Source organism: Salvelinus sp. IW2-2015, linkage group LG4p (genome assembly GCF_002910315.2).
Source record: "Salvelinus sp. IW2-2015 linkage group LG4p, ASM291031v2, whole genome shotgun sequence".
Taxonomy (NCBI): domain Eukaryota; kingdom Metazoa; phylum Chordata; class Actinopteri; order Salmoniformes; family Salmonidae; genus Salvelinus; species Salvelinus sp. IW2-2015.
The window spans coordinates 22,282,387-22,288,374 of NC_036841.1; positions in this window are offsets into that span (position 1 = coordinate 22,282,387).

Sequence of the window (5,988 nt, forward strand, 5' to 3'; positions counted from 1 at the left end):
TCTGTCTGTCTGTCCTGTCTGTCTGTTCTGTCTGTCTGTCTGTCTGTCTGTCTCTGTCTGTCTGTCTCTGCTCTCTTCTCTCTCTCCTCTCTCTCTCGTCTCTCTCTCTCTCTCTGCTTCTCTCTCTCTCTCTCTCTCTCTCTCTCTCTCTCTTCTCTCTTCCTCTCTCTCTCCTTCTCTCCTCTCTCTCTCTCTCTCTCTCTCTCTCTCTCTCTCTGCTCTCGTCTCTCTTCTCTCTCTCTCTCTCTCTCTTCTCTCTTCTCTATCTTCTCTCTCTTCTCTCCCTCTCTCCTCTCTCTCTCTCTCTCTCTCAATCCCCCTCAGTCTCTCTCTCGTCTCATCAATTCCAATTAAAATTAAGGGGCTTTATTTGGCATAGGAAACATATGTTAACCAATTGCCCAAAGCAAGTGAGGTAATAATATACAAAAGTGAATAAACAATAAAAATGAAACAGTAACATTACAGAATTACACTCACAGAAGTTCAAAAGAAAGAAAGACATTATAAATTCATATTATGTACAGTTGAAGTCAGAAGTTTACGTACATTAGGTAGGGAGTTCACCGATCTTTTTCAACCACACTTCCAGACAAATCTTGTACAACAACTATAGTTTTGGCAAGTTTCGTTTAGGACATTGACTGGTGTGCAATGACACAAGTAAATATTTCAAACAAGTTGTTTACAGCGATTACAAATTCACTTATAATTCAGACTATCACAATTATCAGTGAGGTCGAAAAGTTTACGCATACACCTAAAAGTTGACTGTGCCTTTAAGAACTTTAGAGAGCTTCTGAAATAGGCTAATTTCGAACATCATTGAAGTCCAATTGAAGAAGGTGTACCGTGTGATGGTATTTCAAAGGCCCTACTTCAAAACTCAGTGCCTCTTTTTTTGCTTGACATCATGGGAGAAAAATCAAAAAAGAAATCAGCCAAAGACCCGGTCTCCAATTTCATCAAAAAGCCTAAATGGTGTACCACGTTCGTCGTCTGTACAGAAACAATAGTAGCAAGAGTATATATACACCAATGGGACCACGCAGCGTGCATTACAGCTCAGGAAAAGGAGACGTTGTTCTGTTGGTGAACGTACTGTGGTGCGAAAAGTGCAAATCAATCCCAGAACAAACAATACCGCCTGTCTCTCTCTCTCTCTCAAACCCCCGCCCCCAGTATCTTCTCTCGTCTCGCTCTCTCCGTTTCCCTCTCCTCTCTCTCTCCCGTCTCATCGTCTCTTTCCTCACTCCCTCTTTCCCTTTCTTTCTCTCTCGTTTCCCCCTTCCTCTCCCCTCGACTCCCCCGGCTCTTTCTCCTCTTCGGTCCCTCCTCTCCTCCCGCTCTTTTCTCTCCTCTCTCTCTCTCTCTGGAAGACTCTCTCTCTCTCGTCTTCTCTTCTACGTCGTCTCTTCTCTCTGTCTATCTCTCTTCTCTTCGTCGTTTCTCTCTCTCTGTTTAATATTATTAGCTTTCTATCTTCATGGGAAATAACACACACACACCAAAAACACTTATTTATGTCATATATAGGCATCTCAAGGCAGTCTTTGATGGTATTTCCACTCACACTGATTGGTCAGTATTTCTCAGAGAAAGTCACTGTTTCCACTGTCTCGCTGCATTCATAAGTCTATGCACCAGGTATATGTGTATGAACCCTTCACCCCCTTCCTACTCCTCTCACATCCCTAAATGTGGCTAGACGACAACAAGGCTTCATGTTCTCCTTAAATGGCGGGATTAGTACCTGCAGCATCATTTGATTAGACAAGACAGGGCCTTGATTGCATCCAGTCCTATAAGTTTCCTGGCCCTAGGAGGTAATCACCCTCGTCATGTGTCTCCTCCTCCACCTCCTGTATTTGTCAGGTGTTCTTGTCTCCCGCAGGAGAATGTGCCATGGCCCAGTCTTCCATTGRCTTGGCTCCCTGTCTCCCTCCCCCATCACTGCTGAATGAAATCCTATTAAATGATCCTTCGTTCTCTCATAGTTGCTTTGTTTTCTGTTTAAAGAGACCCTGGCTGTGTGTGGAGCCGAGGAGAGGACAGGAGGAGAGGAAAGTGGATTGTGAGTCACTCACTCCCTCCTTCATGCTTTGTCTGCCAAACGGGGGGAGGAGGTGGGAGAGAGAGCGGGGAAGGGTGTTTGTGTGAGGCACTGATGCATGGCATGGTACCACCAACACACATTCATTTATATGCACAAACATAATCAGAAATGTATGCATGTACATACGCATAAGCACACACAAATACACACAAAAAACACACACTTGTATAGAGACACACATACACAAACAGTCACGCACGGACACACACACACTTACTGCACACACACAATCACACACACACAGGCACAGTTGGCTGAATTGGCTGAATTGTAAATACAAATTGCTGGGTGCTATGCCGTAAAACTACAGCCGGCCCTCCAGTAATGAAAATTGCAGTGTAGCCGTTGGCTATGGCTCTACCAAATCAGAACGCTACAAGTGATGCTGCCAATAGTGCCTGGGTGGCCTGGTGTAGGTTTGTATGTCTATGGGAGCTCAACTGCAGCGCTASTGATATGATGCACAATCATTGAACTAGCCCAATCAGCAAGTCTCTGTCCCTAACGGAACATTGTCTAGGGACTAAGCCTCCAAATGACCTTTAACAGACAGCAGACATACTCCCTCATCTCTGTTCCCTTTGGAGCCGCCGTTGTACACATGTTTTATTCAACAAATAGGTGATTTCTCCTCTAGGTGGACAGAGAGAGGCTGATTGCCAGCTTCTATTTACTGTCATTTACTTTAAACACTATGAGGCCAGTCCCAGAGGCAGATTACTCCTGATCACAGTTCTCTATTTTCTGCAGAGATACCCACAGCTTGCAACTTGGTTGTGGAATGAAACGTTCTATCCAGTAGTGAGTGTTTGCAATGTTTCTGAGGCCTCCCCCTCTAACAGAGACTTCTTCCAAGCCCCTTGGTCTGCAAATCAAATGTTATTTGTCATGCACACAGTTTCCAGCAGGTATAAAAGATGCCATGAAATGCTTGTGTGTTAACTCCCTCAACATTACAGTATAATAATCAATATCAATGAATAAAGAATACAATAAAACATAACAAGTAATAGAAGAGGAAGTATGCGTACTAATATTCTGATATACAGTATACACAATGGGATATACAGTATAGATAACGAATGTGCTATCTCAAGTGTGACTGGATCTACAAATAGAAAGTGGGTAGTCTTGGTGGCGCAGTTAAAAACATTGTATGTAATAGAACAGCAGCGTTGACTGTGTGTGTGAGTGAGTGTGTTTGTTTATGGGTGATCGTGTGTGTGTGCTTGTGTGTAAGGGTTGGCTATGTGGAGAGTCAGTGCAGATAGTCTCTAAGGTGCACACTGTACAGTATTTACAGTTTCTAATTGACTCACAGTGCGTTCACCATTAAGGGCCCCCAAGTACCAGGCACCCAGTTTCCCAGGCTCGCCGGGTAGTTAGCAGTGTCATTAGGCTAGGTCTCTCCCCGATTGTTCTCCAATCTCCTTGCTAGCAGGGGTCCACGTTGGGATAATTCCAGGGCATCATCGAGATTGTTTTCACAATGTTTATCAGATTAGAGCTCAGTGGGAGCCTCTTGCTCGGCACACAGGACTTAGATAGACCCCCTCCACCCTGCCCCTCCACCCTGCCCATACACCCACCCCTACACTTACTCATCTGCACGTTTTGACAAGCAAAGTTAAATTGAAATGAGCATGTTTGCAAGTAGTTTTTAGAAGAACCAACACAAAAATCTCAGATTTCATTGCTAAATTTCCCCACTCTCTTTCTCCCTCTCTACCCTCTTCTCTCTCCCTCTCTATCCTCACCCCTCCTTCTCCCATAACCTCTCTTTCTTCTCTCTCCTGTCTATCTGCTGTCTCTTTCAGAGTGCTGATTTGCATCTGAAACGGCGTTGGATCGATTCTCTGTTCTCTCCATCACACACGAGAGGCATCTGGCTGAAATAACAGTGGTGTGGCGTGTTTGTATAGACCAGTCTCTCTACGTGTCCAGAGTACTCAGGAAACTCAATGCACAACCATCATTTAGGTCTGTGCAGGAAAAACAGTGAGGATGAGTACACTGGAGAGCAATGACTTGGTTTTATACAGTGTCCCTGGCATGGAAAATCCAACCTGCCATTTCAAATTGTTCTTTAAAACAATCTTCAGCAAAAAGATGATCAGATGTCAACATGTAAAATGTAAAAATTGCATTGAAGTGTCTCACGTTTGTGAATAGTTAATTGATGCATACAAGGCATATACATATTTCTTTTTGCAGTGGGTTGAGCTCTTAGGAGTGTAGAGAGACTTCAACATACCCTCTAGATGACATCATCACATGCTGTCCCCAGTCTGCCCCTGTATGTCCCCATGGCGTGCTGTGAGTGTTCTGATGTCTTGATCAATGGTGGCCCTATCTGTGTTCTATTCTGGCCAGGCCAGGCCGAGCCATGGCTCCTCGAAAGCTGCCTGCCTCATTACTGTAATGAACTTTATAATTACTTTCACCCCCCCCCCCAGAAAAAAATGGCTCCCATTAAGAGGATGTGATTGCCTTTTATATCATTTACTTAGCCCAGGCCACTAACCGGCAGCCATTTTCCATCTCAATAAACTCCTTATCTTTCAAGCAGTTGATCACCTTCCCTTTTTCTTCACATTCAGAGACAGCTAAAGCAGTTGATCACCTTCCCTTTTTCTTCACATTCAGAGACAGCTAAAGCAGTTGATCACCTTCCCTTTTTCTTCACATTCAGACACAGCTAAAGCAGTTTTCTCACAACAAGAGTTGGACTGAATGCTTGACTGGAAGAAGAAATCCTCCTTCAGGCACCAGGTTAAACCTATGACCTCTGAACTCTAGGCTGGAGACGCTGGCTTGTGTTTCTGTCACTCGCTGGCTGGCCTATTTCCATTGTAAGAGGACAACTATTTGCAGGCTTAACTGACTTGCATGTATTTGTAATTGGCACAAACAAATTACAAAAGGTATAAAAGTAACTTTTATCAACATAAATCAAACTTACTTTCAATCTGCTCCTTGTTGTTATAAACCCACTGGAATTTAAAACATAACAATTTAATTTCAAATACATGAACGCAAAATGGTTTCATTACATTGCTAATATACAGTTTTGTTACCTTAACATGAACATTTAATTGGACATAGTTTTATAGGGTTTGTTTGTTCTCTATTAAACACAGTTATAGTTACTGTGCTGCAATAATGCATACACATATATGGTTGTAAATTACTCCAGCTTTGTAGTTGCTTTTATAAACTCTAAATTAGTCTTTTAAAAGGTGTCTTATTTACATAATCATTAGTAGCCATGAAGAGGAAGTTGTTCCAAGCCATAGACAATTGACATTACAACCATAAACTCAAACACAGACATGAAGACTTAACATTACACCTACTGCCTTTTAAAACATGTTTTATAATTACTTCACACATACTGACTAGTGGCCTCAGTAGTGAATAGAGACATATGGGAGGATTTCATTCCTTCTCTATTTACAGTTTCTAGACAGCATTAAACAGGGATCCAGTTGAAAACACATTGTATTCAGCCTTAATTAATACCTATACCAGTATAGATGTGAGGCAAGCTCATTCTTGCCTCCGAATAATGGGCACCATTTTCAGTGGTTGGGTTTGTGGACAACAAAGCATATTTTTCATTCAAAGACAGATGATTATTTTGGAAAGCTGCATTTTTTGCCCCTGAAACCTCGAGCTGGTAGGAGGAGAGGGAGGGGAAGGCTTGTCTGCATTGTTGCAGTAGTTTGAGAGTACATATATAGTCTCTCCAAGTGTGTGTGTGTGTGTGTGTGTGTGTGTGTGTGTGTGTGTGTGTGTGTGTGTGTGTGTTGTGTGGTGTGTGTGTGTGTGTGTGTGTGTGTGTGGTGTTGGTGTGTGTGTGTGTGTGTGTG